This window comes from Lytechinus pictus, chromosome 6 (genome assembly GCF_037042905.1).
Source record: "Lytechinus pictus isolate F3 Inbred chromosome 6, Lp3.0, whole genome shotgun sequence".
Taxonomy (NCBI): domain Eukaryota; kingdom Metazoa; phylum Echinodermata; class Echinoidea; order Temnopleuroida; family Toxopneustidae; genus Lytechinus; species Lytechinus pictus.
This window is the reverse complement of record NC_087250.1, coordinates 13,506,171-13,524,030: the sequence shown is the minus strand read 5'-3', so window position 1 is coordinate 13,524,030 and position 17,860 is coordinate 13,506,171.

Here is a 17,860-nt window from a genome sequence, read left to right as displayed (position 1 = left end):
TTGCTAGTCTTTTATGAAGACCAACATGTAAATCAAAATTTAAACCACGGTCTGTTCCTGCAGACTACCAAGTGACCGTGGTAGTGTTTCACATAGTTATATATTTACATGGCATGTGAATATAAATATATTTATATGTATATATATTTACATGGAAAAGATAATTCACGCAAAATAGTTCCATGATATATATGTATGCACGTAAAATAATTTAAAACACAATACACGCTTTTGATATTTTTCAATTAAGTAGTAGCATGAAATTTATATCAGTACATAGAATAAATAATGCACGCCGTACAGTTGTACTATTATTTTTGCAATGGTATAGTTGTATGATATTTAATATTTTCACAGAATAACTACTGATGTACATAGATTAAATATTTTTCACACTTTTATTATTTTGCAATTGAAGCACACTACTCTATTTTTATTATTTTTGCAATGGTATAGTAACGTGTAATATCTATACAGAGTAAAAAATATGTTTTCCTAACTACTCATGTACATATAACAAATAATGCACACTACCCTTTTAATATTTTGCAATTGTTTAGTTGCATGACATGCTGTCGCCTTCCCGCAGAAAGGACGTTAACGTATTTTGGCGCCCAAATATCAGAGCATGTCATGAACTTCTGGTTCCATTCTAGAACATAAATGTGGGGGGAATTCAAACTTTTACACAGAATTTTGAATCTCATTAAATATGCTAATTTATGCACATTTTTCAAAATTCACAAAAAAAATGCTTCTCCTTCGTTATTTGTTGACTAATTTTGATTTTTTGGCTTCCTTCTGGTAGCACTTCATGAGGTTCACCAAATTTTTACACAGAATTTTGAACTTTTGACTAGAAATTTTGTTATGCTTATTTTTTAATATGTACATGTATACATGTATTTTAAAAATTCACATAAAATGCTTCTTCTTTAATTGTTGACTGATTTTGATTTTTTTTCTTGCATCTGGTAGAATTTCAATAGGTTCACCAAACTTCTAAACAGAATTTAGAAATTTTGTGTAGAAAATTATTTATGCCAATTTATGCAAAGTTATTCATAAATCACAAAAAGTTTTTTTCTCCTTCATTTGTTGATAAATTTCAATTTTGTTTGCTTTATATATGATAGCTCTAGGTGGTGATACAAAATTATAACACGTAATTTTGAAACTCATCAAATATGATAATTTATTCATATATTTTCACAACTCACAAAAATACTTATTTATTTTGTTGCTTGATTGATTAGTTACTCAAACTCGAAAATATGAATCAATCACCACTGTACTACGAAACTTATATTGGTTTCCTGTTCATTCTCGTATTTCTTTCAAATTATTTGTTTTTGCATATGAATGCTTCCATGAGATAGCTCCATCATATTTAACAGAATTATTAACTTTACATCAGACTACTCGTACTCTAAGATCAAGCACAAAGCAGCTGTTTGCTATTCCTCCCATTGTTACCAAAACATGGTGAGCGCTCATTTGCACATGCCTCTTCCGTCTTATGGAATGCACTTCCCAATTATATGAGAAATATTCATGATTTAGATAAGTTAAAGACTTCCCTAAAGAGTATCTGTTTAACTTGTAATGAACTCAGTGCCCAACACTCTTTACTTACTTTCTAATTTCTTTCCTTAATTTCTTCCTAGTGCATAGGGACGTGCATTGCTATGTGTTATGCGCTATAAAAGAACTGAATATTATTATTATTATGGAAATCCATCAGTGTCATATTTTTTTCTACATGAAATTTGCAGAATGTCGTTTGGAAACAAAGGAGAACAAGCCAAATTGTCAAATTGTCAAATCAATGAATTTATGGATATACATTCATATTATCTAGAATTTTTTTGGAACAAACATGCATTTTATATGTTGACTTTGCTGGCTCCATAGTTGCGATTGATCGGATCAATCGCAACTCTTTGTAAGACAGGCCCCTGGTGTAAATCAATGGTGATCGATGGGATAACGCTGTAAAACCTAAAAACAACAATACCTTGTGATCCTATATTTATATAAATCCCTATATTAAATGAATATTATAACCTATAGAATCATAACGATCGAAGATCCAAATAGTGGTAACGATACCAAAATCGAAATTCCAATCAATGATTTCTAGCCTCTATGCAGGAATAAAATCAACTACAATTTTCCAAATCATAGACAGATTTTATTACAGGCTGAGACTTGAAGACGATCTGGAATTTTCTCTGACCACATAGACTGATCAATATAATGTTTGATTCAAAACAATTTGCAACAAATGGGTTTTCAAGTGTTTCTTGTAACTATTTGACCTCAGGAATAACAAACTAAAAATCTACCAAAATCCACATCTGGAGAAGTGGTTATATTTAAGATGGCGATCAAGATGGCCGCCAATCACTGAAAATGTAGGCCTACATATTTCACTTTTTATCCAGACTAGACATCCTATTTCAATGCACATTCCATTGTTTAGGGGTAAAAGGACTTTTTTTATATAGAGGTTAGAGTGCATATAACCATGTACCTATGATATAACCACTCCAGGGTACCTGGAAAATCCAAATTAAATGGCGCCCAAGATGGCCGCCATATGCTAAAAGTCCACAATTTATCTATTAAGTGGCCTGGATTTGGTTTTTATTCAATGGTTTTGACATTCAAGTAGTACATTAGGACACGTAACAAGGACAGCCAGTGGTCTGGTGTGTCCAAAAATCCAAGATGGCTTCCAAAATTTTTTTCTAAAATTGCTGCTGACACTTTTATATAGCTCATTTCATATCACCAAAAATTTAAGGTAATTTTAACCAAAAAGAATCCGACAAGCAAAAAAAAAAAGAAAAGGTTTTCACCCAAAATGTAAGGTCATTTAGTCCAAAATACATGTATTATTTCGATTGTGAATGATGTATTTTTCTCCATCATAATAGACCAAAAATAGTAGGGGGACATTTGATATTGTGTCCCCCCTACTAGTTTGGATAGGGGGACGCGTCCCCCTGGAATTTCCGCCCATGATCCTACGTCTAATCGAGGTTACCGTTAAAGGGTTGCTCCTCGCTGAAAATATATATATCTAATTAAATAGAGTAAAACTCACAGAGCATAATGCTGAAAATGTCATCAAAATCTGATAACAGATAGCGAAGATATTGAACAGTTAAATGCACATCGCCATGAATATTTATTATATGGGATGATGATGTTACATCCCCACTTTCCTTTTTCTTATGTTGTTACATGAAATCATAATTGTTTCTTTTTTTCATACATATGTGAATGATATGTCGTCCTTGTAATGAAATAAGTTGCAGCGATAAATATCCAGTGGGCGATTCCATACGTGTCGTACGGCACATTTTGACAATAATTTCTAGTTTCCTAGCCGAATGCTTGAGCAATAAAATATTTTTTTTTTCAATGATAAAGCTGTAGGCCCGAATTCACAAAGGAGGACTAAAGTTATACCGGGGTTAAATTTAGTCGGGGGTTAACTAACACCCGGGTATAAAGTTAGTCCACCTCGCTATTCACAAACGATGGACTAACTAATCCATGGTCTAACTTTAGCACCCGGTGCAAAAGTTAGTCCACTGCTGAGTTATACCCCGGTGCTAACTTTAGTCCATGGATTAAAATGACGTCAAATGACGCGTTTTATATACCCCGGGTATAACTTTAGTCCACCTTTGTGAATTCGGGCCATAGTGGGAAGTTATGTGAAAAACTAATAACCAACACACACAAAAATGATTATGGGTAAATTATAGGTAAAAATGTTATGTGTCGTACGGGACGCAGAAATGTCCCGTACGACACGCAACATTCTAATTCACCTATGGACAACATATTTTTGTTCAGGATAGGTCCAGGAATTTGTCCAGAATAACATAATAAAAGTCCTCATAATTTTTTTGGGTTTTCCGTAATCCAAGATGGCGTCCAAAATGGACGCCATTCACAGAAAATGGACATAAATAACTCATTATTCACACTAGACCTCAAATTTCGGTGCCTATTTCATGGTTTAAAGGGGAAACAAGATATAGTGATACATGTTAGAGTGAAAATAAGCAGACCAGGGTACCTGGAAATAAAAGGTGGCGTCCAATTTGGCTGCCAAAGTCTACAAAAGTCCACTGTTTATCTATTAGATACTGTCTGTTTAATGGTTTTAATGGCAGAGTAATAAATTTGGACAACCATACAATGATATTCAGTGGTCAAGTATGTCCAAAAATCCAAGAAGGCTTCTAAAAATTGAGTCTAACATGGCTGTTTTACCTACTAATTGACATAGTCTATTTGATATCTGCATGGGAAATAGGATTTCGGTGTCTGAACCATGAGTTGAAGGGTCAAATAGAATATTTGGAGTTAAAAGGACAGTCTGTGGACTACTAGTAGTATGTCCATAAGTCCAAAATGGCTTCCAAAAAATGGAATCAAAATTGATTGCTGGAACTAAGAAAATACATACTTTATTTAATATCTGCCTGTGAGGTATGATTTCTGATTTAAACCCATGATCTAAAGAGCCATATGATACAGTGGGACAACTTAAATGACAGTCAGTGGTCCGGTATGTCCAAAAATCCAAGATGACTTAAAAAATGGAGTCTAAAGTGGCTGCTGTTTCTATAAGATAATATTAAGCTGTACTGTACTATGGATTCAAGTTTCAAATAATACTTTGGGAAAGCTTATGATGATTGACAATTGTCCGTTTTGCTTCAAAATCCAAGATGGCTTCCAGGATGGTGTTTAACTCTCAACACTTAAAAATGGTCATACTCAACATTCATCTGTGAGAAATAAATCTTGTTTCTGCACTATGGTTTGAAATGTCATATATATTAAGGACAAGTAGCAAGCATGTTAAGTTTTCCATTATATGTGCAATTTGGTTCTAAAATTGAGCAAAAATGCTTGCTGTTACCTACTCTTAAATCAATAAGATTACTTTTTCCAAATGTATTTTAGCGTAGCCACCACAATTATTCCTCATATGTTGATATTGTATGAATTATGATCATTTTTTAAGTGATTGGAGTCATTTTCACGCCATTTTGTAAACCATTCTGGATTTTTAGGCAAAATGGACAACTGCATTATTATTGGTGACAGTTTCAAAATATAAATCATATATCTCAGGCAGATATTAAATGAACTATGTCCATTTGTAAGTCTCAGCAGTCGTTTAATACTCCATTTTTGGAAATCATCTTGGATTTCTGAACATACTGGACCACTGACTGTCCTTGTAACTTGTCCCAAATTATCATTTGGCCCTTTAAACCATGGTTTAGACACCAAAACAATATTTATTAGGTGTTTATTAAACAAATTCGATTTTTAAATATCAGTAACCAATTATTTAGACCCCATTTTTTAAGCCATCTTGCAGTTTTGGACATAATTGACCACTGACTGCCCTTTTAACCAGTCCAAATGTATTATTTGACCCAACAAACCCTGGTGTAAACACCGAAATCTTATCTCCCATGCAGATATTAAATGAACTTAAATGTCAATTTATATGCAATAGCGGCCATTTTAGATTCCATTTTTAGAAGCTGTCTTCGATTTTTGGACATACCGAACCTCCTTCCTTTTTTACTAGTGCAAATGTATTATTCGACCCTTTAAAACATTGTTCAGACACCAAAATCATATCTCTCACGTGGGTTTTTTAATGAAGTATGTCAATTTTTCAGTAACAACGATCAAATTAGACTCTATTTTTGGAAGCCATCTTGGATTTTTTTGACATATACCTGACCACTGAATGCCTTTGTAACTTGTCTAAATGTATTGTTTGACCTTTCAAACCATGGTTTAGACACCAAATCATATATCTCAGGCAGATATCAAATGAACTATGTCTATTTGTCAGTGAAAACAGCAATTTTTAGACTCCATTTTTGGAAGCCATCTTGGATTTTTGGACATACGTGAGCACTGACTGTCCTTGTAACTTGTCCCATTTTATTACTTGACCATTAAAACCATTGAATAGAAACAAAATTGAAGAAATTAAAGTAAGTAATAGATGATAAGTGGATTTTTAGGCTTTGGCAGCCATTTTGGACGCCATCTTAGATTTTTAGGTACCCTAGTCTGCTTATTTTCACTCTAACCTGTAGTACTAGATCTGTTTACCCCTTTATACATGATATGCACCGAAATTTTATGTTTAGTGTGAATGAGTGACTTATGTCCATTTTCTGTGAAACGGCGTCTATTTTGAACGCCATCTTGGATTACGGGAAACCCTCAAAGAGGGTTTTTCTCATAGAGATATATACTAATAACGTCTCTATGGTTTTTCTGGACCTAATAATAATAATAATATGCATTTATATAGCGCCATCTATCTAGAAATATTCTATTCCGAGGCGCACAATAACTATTACTGTTAGTAAAGATAAGACTTCAGTTTGGATTTCTGAATAAAAAAGATCATGATCAGCTTGTTAATACTAGACATTTTCTTTCTTAAACCTATTTTGGCCTAATGCTCTTGGCCTAAAAGGGGAAGCCGACGACCAGGTTGCCGTCTTACAAAAAATTTTGATTGATCTAATCGATCTCAACTTATGGAAATTCATCCATATACCATGATTTTTCTTCATGAATTTTGCGCAATTTCCTTTAAATGGTTAATGAAAGCATATACAACATCCTGGTGTAACATTAACCTCACTGAAAAGTGACATCATTTGCAACACATAATTTGACAATTAATGTAAGTTTTGAGTCTGGTAATTTGTTAAAAAAGACAAAAAAATACAATTAAAATCATATTTTTTCTAAACAAAGGTTGATTATTGTTATACCACTAGATTCCTTGTCCTAATAAATGGTGGTTCAAGGTGAAAAAAATATCATTTTTGTTTATTAAGAAGCCGAGATGTTGAAAAAAAAAATCCCTTCTATTTTGAAATCCCTTCTATCCCTGGCCATTTTGAAGAATCCAAGATGGCGGCCATATAGTACACAGCTCCTCGTCATAATATTTAAGGTTACCAAAAATTTTTTGTAGAATCTGATTTTTTGTGCTATTTCCCCTATTTTGAGGGTGCTGAACATGAATCTGCTTGTTGCCAAATTTATAAATGCCGTCTTCGACCGTTGCCATGGCAACGGATTAATTTCTCAAAAATAGCATGTTTTTCCCTGTAAATGGTAGATAAACATGATATAAAATAGCCAATAGATTGAATTCAAGGTTCCAATTAAATACAAATTAAATTCAAAATATTTAAGATAATCAAAATGGTTCCAATTGGCCCATTGCCATGGTAACGGCTCATTTTTCCTCCAGAAAAGTACAAATTTTGATTTAAAGTAGTAGAATCTGTTTTTTATTTCATTTTCCCTGCGTTTAGGGTGTTAAACATAGGAGTGGTTTTTGCTTAATGTATAAATACACTCTCATTCCATTGCCATGGCAACCAGATAATACCTAATTTGGTAAAAATAGAAATAACATGGTAAAAAAAGACAATGGCGAGAAATGCAATAAAAGCGACCTACATGTAATCTACATGCGTTGGGTTTTTCCCACTCATTTAGAATAAAAACTACATAAGTGTTATGCATGAGTTTATTGGAATGATAAGAATTGATGTTGCCTTGACAATGCTTGAATTAAAAAAAATATATCAATATTGCAAATTGGCGGTTGCCATGGTAACAGCTTATTTTTTCTCAGAAAAGTATACATTTGATAAAATATATTGTAGAATCTGAATTTTCTTTCATTTCCCCTAATTAAATGATGCTAGATCTATATGTGCTTGTTGCTAAATGTATAAATACAATCTAAGGCCATTGCCATGGAAACCAAATAACATGGGGGAGATAATGGTGGAAAATACCATGAAAATCACAATCTACATGCGTAAGGTTTGAACCATTAAATATTGAACAAAAAATACAGTAAGTGGTCTGCATGAGTTCATTAGAAAGAAAAGAATTGCTGTTGCCTTGGTAACACTTGCATTTAATATAAATATAAATATGAATGTTGCAAACCTCCCATTGCCATGGTAACATCTTATTTTTCTCAGAAAATTACAAAGTTGAAAAAATCTTCAAATTTTCATTTTATTTCCCCTAATTTTAGGGCGCTCAACACACAGTTGAGGCCAAAAGTTTACATACACCCATGGAATTCAGTGAAATTTGTTCGTTTGCCAACATCCTAAAATTTACTATATCTTCAGAAATATAAATACTACCATGACGAATTCGGTGTCAAATGAAAGAGCATATTAAGCTCTTTCACATGATTAGGGTGCCGATGGGATTAAAGTAAATTTCAGGTGAAATTTTATTCAAAGAAAAATAGAAATATTCGTATGAAATGTATTCTATTGTTTGTTAATATATTTTCAAACGTCGTCTCATAGAAATATATCTATATCTATGATTTATATTACTTTTTCTATCATGATATGTCACCACTGAACAAAAAGTGTGATCTGAAATGTTTGTGTTGACAAGTAACTAGCACAAATATGAAATGTTGATGTTTTTTATTTTCAAATCGTCTAAAATATGAAGATTTTTTTTGGAAAAATGACACCTAAATATTTTTCAGCTCCTGATGACAAAGCAATGTGATGAAGGGGCATGACATACTCATTTGTTTTATATCAAATTTGTCATGATAGCACAAGTATTTTATAAGATACAGTAAGTTTAATGATGTTTGGCAATTGTCAACTTTTTAAAAAATTCCGAGGTGTATGTAAACTTCTGACCTCAACTGTACATATGCTTGTTAATGTAAAAATACTCTCTCGGGCCATTTTCAATTTAGAATTAAATCCAATCCACGTAACATGTACTCAAATAAATTATCCAATTACACTCATTTTAATGCTGGACAATTTTAGAAGAAAAATGGTACTTATTCTACATGAAATCCAGTATTGTAACTCCAAAATGACTGCAGATAGTCATTTTGAGTATAGTGATTTTGGGTGATTTGTGCTTAAAAGTGTTAAATATAATAATTTGAAGAATTAAAATTCTAAATCTGTCAGGAGGCAATGTGGTCTTGACCTCCTAATCTGAGATTATTGCCATAACCAAATTGGCAGGTGGTGTCCATTTTGAAAAAGTAAACTTAGAAATATTTTCATAATTTTGGAAATATATAGATCTATATTATGATATTTCAACAAAACATTTGGTAATCATTAAATATAATTAATCATATTGCACAAGTTTCTTGTCATATGATCAAGGTCAGAGGTATTTTACGATCACCAAAATTTGACCATGTTGTATTATTATCATCATTGAATCTCATAAAGTTTCTGAAAAAACAAACCTTTGAGGGTGCGTATATAATTCTATTTCAAGAAAGTTGGACATGAAGGTATTCAACTATCACATCCTTGTGCATGACTTTCAGGCTAAAGTTATGTACAATGAACTTTGACTGTACTGTGGTATCAATATCAAAAACTTTACTTAGGTTTATTAATTTTCAAGATAATTAGATATCATGTCACTAGGTGAAGGTCAAGGGTCTTTTGAGGTTAAAAAAACCCCTTAGGATTCTATTATTAAATGAATGGGTTTTTCATGAAAGTCCCACATTGAGTCTACATTAAGAATAGAAGAATTTTAACTTTGTTTCCTCAAAAGGTCAGTTATATCTAATAGGAGGAGGCCAGGATTATGTCAATTTGCCAAATAAACTTTGGAGTTAAATTATCTTGAACAGCTTTCTATTAAAATAAATACATACATTTTAACATTTAGAGCACTTCTTCATGTAAACATGCTCAAAGCACTTTCCAATATAATTGTGGGGGCGTCGTGGTCTAGTGGTTAAGACTCTTTCTTTCAATCTGAGGGATATTGGTTCGATTCCCAGCCAGGGTGTGTTTTCCTTCTGTAAGAAATTTATCCATATTGTGCTGCACTCAAGCTAGGTGAGGTAAATTGGTACCTGCAGGATGTAAGTCCTTAAAAAGCTGTGAGCACCGGATGCGGTAGTCTAGCTTAGCCGGGGTAATATAGGAGCACTATACAAATCCTATATTGTTTTATTTATTATTATAAAAATGAATAATTCTACTTTTCAAGTGCTTTCAATACATAAAGTGGGTGTTACAAATAAAATTCATAGGTTTGTAAGCTTTAAAAAACAATTGTACAGAAGGACATGAACAGATTTTGAATATTGGGACCAGTGAAACTTATGTACTGTTGACCTAAGTTGGGGGATAGAAAAGGGTGTGTAAACAAAAACCCAGCATGAAATGTATTGTGGTGTCAGGTTATCAATGGACAAGTAAACAAAGTAATTTTTTCTATAATTCTGTTTTTGACCAGTAGCAAGTGAATCTCTTTGAACAAAGGAAACACATGATCATACTTTCTGGCCGTTGAAATGGTACCGACTGCTCGATTCTGAATGTGCTGTAGTGACTATTATCTAGGCGGCTGAACACCAGTTCAAAGTGTCCCCAAGTGGTTATAAATACGAAGTAAAAATTAAAGGTCCCAGTACAAAACCCTGAGGAACGCCATATTTCAACCCATGACCCTTTTTTCTTAATGGCTACCGACCGCGATTCGTTTTAAAGGCAAGGTCAGTATGTCAAAGGTAGTTCAGATTTTGATTTCTTGACTCTAAAACCCCCAAATAAATATTTTGAACAACTCTCTATCAATATGGAATCTCCCCCTAAAGTTGTCATTTTTCAAAATGACAGGCAGCTGTCAGTTTGATTTTTTCATGGCGGTAATCTCTGATTAAGCGGTCAAGTTTAGGTCAGTTAACTGTGTGGACTTAAGATTTTAATTTCCTAACCCAAAAATCCCCATGTTGCTATTTTAAAAAGCTCATTTATAGCACAAATCAACCCACATTCCTTTTTTTTTTCAAACTGGCCACCAGCAGCCACTCTGGATATTTTAATTATACCATAGTCAATCTCTGTTCAGGATGTCAAGATCACTTCAACTCATCAAATAGACTTAAGATTTTGATTTCCTTTTCCTTATAAAACTCATTCTTTATAATATCTTTATCAGCTTTATAGCAAAATCCACCCAAAATTTCTTTTTAAAATGGTTTCCGGCAGCCATTTCAAAGCTTTTATACGAATTTCATGGTCAATTTTTCTTCATACAATTAATTGTCCAGAAACACATTATACATGAATGTGATTGGCAATTTATTTTATTCCATTAACGTTTAGCTTTAAAATATAGACATTTGTGACCCTTAAATTGGCAGCCACCTTGGAGTTTAAAGTTGGGGTAATTCAATTCAGCAAATAGATGTCACATGTCAATCTCTTGAAAACTTTACCCCTAAATCAATATTTCTGTCAGATTACTAGGGCAAATGCCCCAAAATATTCTCAAAATGGTCTCTAGCTGAATTCTCCCCAATTTCACAAACCCTAAGAATAATTGGCATACTGGCTATTTTTTTATAAAATTTGTTATATCACAAATGGTCAAAAAAAGATCTTTACACTCCACATTCCTCACTTGAACCTAGGAAGTGATTCGCTAAGTCCATAGGAGAGCTTGTGCGTCACAGACTGTAGATGGTTGGACCATAGGGTGACCCTTTGATTGTGAGCAGAGCCATCAAGGGATTCAGTCGAGTGAAGGAAGCTACATCTTGTTTTGAATCTCTTTTTGGTAGGTTCATAGTTAAAGGGTGGATGAAGAGGGTGATCTTCTTGCTTGTTTTTTCCACCTTTGCTGACATCTTCTGATGTGTGAATGGGCAATACCACACAGTAGGTAGAGATCATCTGCTCTTGTTTTGTCGCAGCCAGTAATTGCTCTGCAAGCAGCATTCAGGGCTGTATCAATCTTTGTGATGACCTAAAACGGATGGGGACTGCATACTCAGCAGTCTAGTAGCATAGAGCAAGAGCTGTCGCATGGATGGTTTTGGCATCTGTTCCCATTTTATGTTGGCAAGCTTCTTCAGGATGCTGTTCCTTGCTCCAACTTTAGCCTTTGTCTTGGAAACATGGTCTTTGTAGGTAAGGGAACTGTCTAGGGTGACGTCAAGGTAGATTGGCTTACTGGTGTGTTCCAACCATTTTCTATACCATCTGAACCTTAGTTACTGGTCTGCATCTCTGTTTTGTTAGGTGAAAAGCACTGAGTTGGGTTTTTTCTGGATTTTCCCAGAGATGATTGGCAGCGTAGTAAGGAGTCGGGCCTACCAGAGCATTGCTGAGTGCTTTTTCATCTCTTCAGAGGACTGTTTCTTTGAAGCAATGCAAATGTCATCAGCGTACAGGTAGCTCTCATTATTTGGTGGATTGGTTGGTCATTTGTGTAGATGCTAAAGAGTGGGACGATGATTCTTCCTTGTGGGAGACCTTTTGTGTGTCACCCATCTGCTACTGAAACCACTGAGATGCACAAAAACTGCTGATTTGAGAGCATGCTCTGAATCATCTGTGTCAGCTTAAGCCTTCCTTTGTCATCTCAAAGACTTTCCTTGTGAGTATTAGATGATTGTGTCATAAGCTGCAATGAGGTCAACAAAGGCTGCTCCAGTTATCAACCCTTTCTCGAAGCCACCATCTTCAATGTACTGTGCCAGATTCAGCAGTTGACTAGTACAGGACTTTCCTGGCCTAAATCCTGCCTGTTCCGGAATGAGGAGCTCATTCACCAAGGGAGCAATGTGGTTGAGTAGGAGCCTTTCAAAGATCTTGTATGTGTGACAAAGCAGAGATATGGGCCGGTAGCTCTTTGCATTGGCTGGTTTTTTGCCTGGCTTGAGTAAGGCAACTACCCTTGATTTCCTCCGTAAGTTTGGCATTGTGCTTTCACTCAGACAGTAGTTTAGCATGTCAAGCAGCCGTTGGAGTGCAACAGGTCCAAGATGTTTTATCTGCTCACAGATCGAGGACATCATCCAATTCAGCTCCAGCTGCCTTGCTGATCTTCATTGCTTTGATAGCATTGCACAAGTCGTTCATGCTGAAAGGTCTTGTGAACTCAGATGACTCTTGGCAGGCTGTCCGCACACTTTTAGGTTGGATCGTCGCGGGTGATTATGAGGGTTACCTTGGCTGTTCACTAGAAGCTGGTTGGCCACTTGGCCGGCGGTAACTTGGGACCTAGATTGGGACTTTGTAGAGTCTTTCCCAAGGATCCGAATCTGCATGGTGTTTCTGCCGGCCCTGAGTATAGCTTGTACGGCATTCTTGTGGAATATTCTTCCTTGATGATTTCTTCAGCAGCTCTAAAAATGTGTCGCAATGAGTAGGGAGTGCAGGGAGGTTCTGAAGATATGTATCCAGATCTATGGCAAACTGCTCAGTTTACTTTCTTCAGGTTGAAAGTCTGCAGAAGGGAACTTTGCGAGGAGTGATGTTTACCACGGCATCATGCCATTTGCAACATTGATATTTATCATATAAAATTGAATTATTTAACCACTACCAAAGCAGCAGCAACAAGAATATCAATGTTTAGCAACCTACGTGTATACTTTGGCGGAAATGAAAGAAAAATCGGACTCTACTTATTTTTATTAAAACTTTTCTGGTGTAAAATGAGCCGTTACCATGACAACAGGCAATTTGCAACATTTATATTTATTAATAAAATCAAGCGTTCCCAAGGGAACATCAATTTTTATCATTCTAATGAATTCATGCAGCATAATTACGTAATTTTGGTTTTGTTTTTTGTTTTGGTCATGTAGATTAGTTCGTTTTTACTGTACATCCCACCATTACCTTTTTCAACATGTTATTTTTTACCAAATAAGTTGGTATTTGGTTGCCATGGCAATGGTCTGAGATAGTACTTACATATTTACCAACAACCATATTTGTTTTTAGCAACCTAAACTTAGCGGAAATGAACGAAAAAAATGTGACTATATGTATATGTTTTTATCAAAATTTGTTCTTTTCTGAGAAAAATAAGATGTTACCATGGCAACGGGCCATTTGCAATATTGATATTTATCTTTAAAATTCAAGCATTCTCAAGGCAACATCAATTCCTATCATTTAAATAAACTCATGCATAACACTTATGTAGTTTTTATTCTAAATGAGTGGGAAAAACCCAACGCATGTAGATTACATGTTGGTCGCTTTTATTGTATTTCTCGCCATTGTCTTTTTTTACCATGGTATTTCTTTTTTTTAAACCAAATTAGGTATTATTTGGTCGCCATGGCAATGGAATGAGAGTGTATTTATACATTAAGCAAAAACCACTCCTATGTTGAACACCCTAAACGCAGGGAAAATGAAACAAAAACAGATTCTACAACTTTAAATCAAAATTTGTACTTTTCTGGAGGAAAAATGAGCCGTTACCATGGCAACGGGCCATTTGGAACGAATTTGATGATCTTAAATATTTTTGAATTTCATTTGTATTTAATTGGAACCCTGAAATCAATCTATTGGCTAATTTATATCATGTTTATCTACCATTTACAGGGGAATACATGCAATTTTTGAAAAATTAATCCGTTGCCATGGCAACGGTCTAAGACGGCATTTATAAATTTGGCAACAAGCAGATTCGTAATCAGCACCCTAAAAATAGGGGGATAAGCACAAAAAATCAGATTCTACAGAAAATTTTTGGAATTCTTACTACTTGCCGCCTACTAATATAGGGGTCGGTGCAAATGAAATCATTGTTTTTTCTGATAGCTCATACAAAAACCTTTCCAAAAATGTATAGTTTTTAATTTCTCCCAAAAAAAATCCGGCGAAAGCTAAAATATGAACATAGTGAACCAGATTATAACGTGCATTGCAGAATTACAGCCTTTTTTCCCAACTCCTCAAGTAGGCTTAAAGAGAAATATTACTTTACATAGAATTATTAAAAAAAATTGTACAGACCTAGACTAGGCTAGAGTGTAACCTGCATATGTCTCCTGTTTTCAGTTTTGAAAACAACTAAATATGTCTGTTTCCAAACAAATAAACATGATAAACGGGCAGAATGACCAATGTTTTGGTTCTATAAACTGTCAGCAATTTTCAGTCGATGAAGCAGATGTTCCGGAAAAAACAAAAGAAAGAAAACTATTTTGCATCGAAATACTTCAATTTTATTGATTTATTGCTTTTGCTCTTCCCAGGTACAGTAGAATTCTGTTCAATTTTACAAATCCGAATCCTATCTGCTTGCCTGATTTTTTTTCAATGTGACTCGATCGTGGCAATGAATTTCGTATTATCATGGTATATAATAATTATATAAACTCTTATTTACCCATTGTATTCACTTTAAAGTCAATAATAACAGGTCGTTTTCATCGATAGGGCCCTTCATGATATTTCATGAGATCATAATCTTTATCCATTTTATCCACCTACGAATATCCGCTTGGAAGCAGATAGGGGGCCTATGGTTTTGAATGGGTGGTATCCCAACATAATGATAATAACAGTGATAACAGTAACTGTAATAATAATAATGATAATAACAAATACACCTGTCTTATAAAGTGCACTCTAGCTGTAGAGTGCTCAAAGCGCAAAAAGAAATTAAGAAGTAAAAAGAAAGGTTTTAAAACAATTTTGAGCCACTCAACAGAGATACAAGTTTTGATGACGTAGACATGATAGAGTAGCACTTTATAAAACATTAGTCACCCGAAAGTTAGTTGATAATTTTCATCGGAAATGAAACTGACAAAAGGACCAGCAGAGTCCAGACTTAGACATGGGCGGAAATTCCAGGGGGACGCGTCCCCTCTACCCAAAGTAGTAGCTGAGTACACAATACCAAATGTCCTCCTACTACTTTTGATGGAAAGAAATACATCATTTAAAATCGAAATAAAACATTTATTTTGGATGAGATGACGTTAATTTTGGGGTGAATTCTTGTTTTTTTGCCTGTCAAATTTTCTAGCCCCTGGTCGATCTCCCCTACCTTTGGGGAGAGATTTCCGCCCTTGAGGCTAGAGATGGTATGACATTTTCTTTCACATGTTGAAATGGTTTTTTTTATAGTTTCTTGTCAATTCCATGGAGCCGACTCCAAGTTTGAATGATGCCACTCGCTTAACGTTCAGCATTTTTTTCGTGATTGTGATTGGCATCGTGATTCTATAATCATGTTCTAGTTTGGCTTCACACGTGCTAAAATCGCCATTAGCCTTAGTTTTTACTGGAATCATCATTCAAATTACGCTTTTATTAACCGTGTGAAAGGGCGGTTAATGTTGCATAACAATAAAGTAGATTTACTCTTCATGAATTAAAATGTTCACACGATTGTTCCAACTCCCAATCATGTGGGTCTTTGTCAAATCAATTATAGATTCCTTGTCATTTCGGAGCTAATCACTTGAACGGAAAAAAACCCAAATCAATGACTTCACGACAGAGTAGTTTTCCTTCTATAAAAACACCACAAGTCACTGGACCTCCTACAACTCCCTGAGCACTTTAAAGACCCCTATCTGAGTCCAAATACATAATTTCTGTCTGCCCTGCCCCGACAAAGGCAGGGTGAGAATATCATCCCTCTTATGAAGACGCTCCGAGGGGTTATTTATTCGAAATGTTGATGTAAAGAATGGCATTTGACTAAATGAGGGTAGACCATATGATGAGTGGACGAGTTGGCAATAGACGTGTTTGCAGTTTTCCGCTCCCAGTGAGGTAACCATAACAACAGTAATGTGTTGGGAACCGGGGGGGGGGGCACTCAGTATATAATGCATAGTGGGTATGTGCCGCGGAGGGGACCCCCATTTTTACACTCAAATTTAATTAATTCAGTTCCAAGGCATAGCATCTTTGTCTTATTGAGAAAAAGGACAAAGAAAGCCGCTCCAAAGCATCATGCACGCATGCCCGTTCCATAGGGATGCATAGCACTCACACGCTGGAGATCCGTTCCAATGCAAGGACCCCCGTTTTCACAAACATTTGTAGTTCCGAAGCCCGTTCCGAGGACCCTCCTTTTTACAATAAGCCCGCTCCAAGGCCTCCGTTTTTTTGTCTCGCCCGCGGCACACCCCTACCACTTTTTTGGTCGAGTGCCCCCCCCCCCCGGGTTGGGAAGGATTCTTTTTTCATCAAATTTCGGCCTGCTCCGACTGGGGTGGAAGCATGGTAGACCCCCAACGCCCGGACAAATCGCTATCGATATCGGGGTGCGGTCTAATGGAAAAGGTCTCCCCTCTCCCATTGCTAATTTCTCCTCTCTATCCCTCCCCCTCCTTTCGTTTATCTCCGCGCTACATTTCCCTTCTCCTTTTCTTTCCCTTCACTCTTCAACATTTTTTCCTTCTCTCTTTTTCTCCTTCCTTTCTCTCTTCTCCTTTCTCTTTGTCTCCTTTCCCCCTTTTCTTTCCTTTCTCTTTTTCCATTTTCTCCCTTCTCCTTTTCTTGTTTCATGTGTATTTCCTCTTTCCTTTTCCCTTCATTTTTCGCTTTTTGCTTCTCCTCTTCTCTTCCTTCTATTTTTTTTCTCCTTTCTCCGCTCACCTTCCATTTCTTATTTTCTCTTTTTCCCCTTCCTTTATTCCCCTCCTTCCCTTCTCCTTTTCATTCCCTTCTTTCTTTTTCTCTCTTATTCTCGTTCACCCACCTTCTTTCCCTTTTCTTCCCCTCTCCCTTTCCCTTCTCTCCCTTCTCATTTTTCTCTTTCCTTATTTTCTAGCCTCTCTCCCTTTCACATTCCTTTATTTTTTCTTCTCTTTTTCTCAATATTCCTTCACATTTTCCCCTCTCTTTCCTCTTCCCTTCTACTTCTTTCTTTTTTGTTTCTCTGATCGCCCTCTGATCACTGGTCAATATCCTGGATCCGGTCCTAAACACCCCCCCCCCCTATCCTA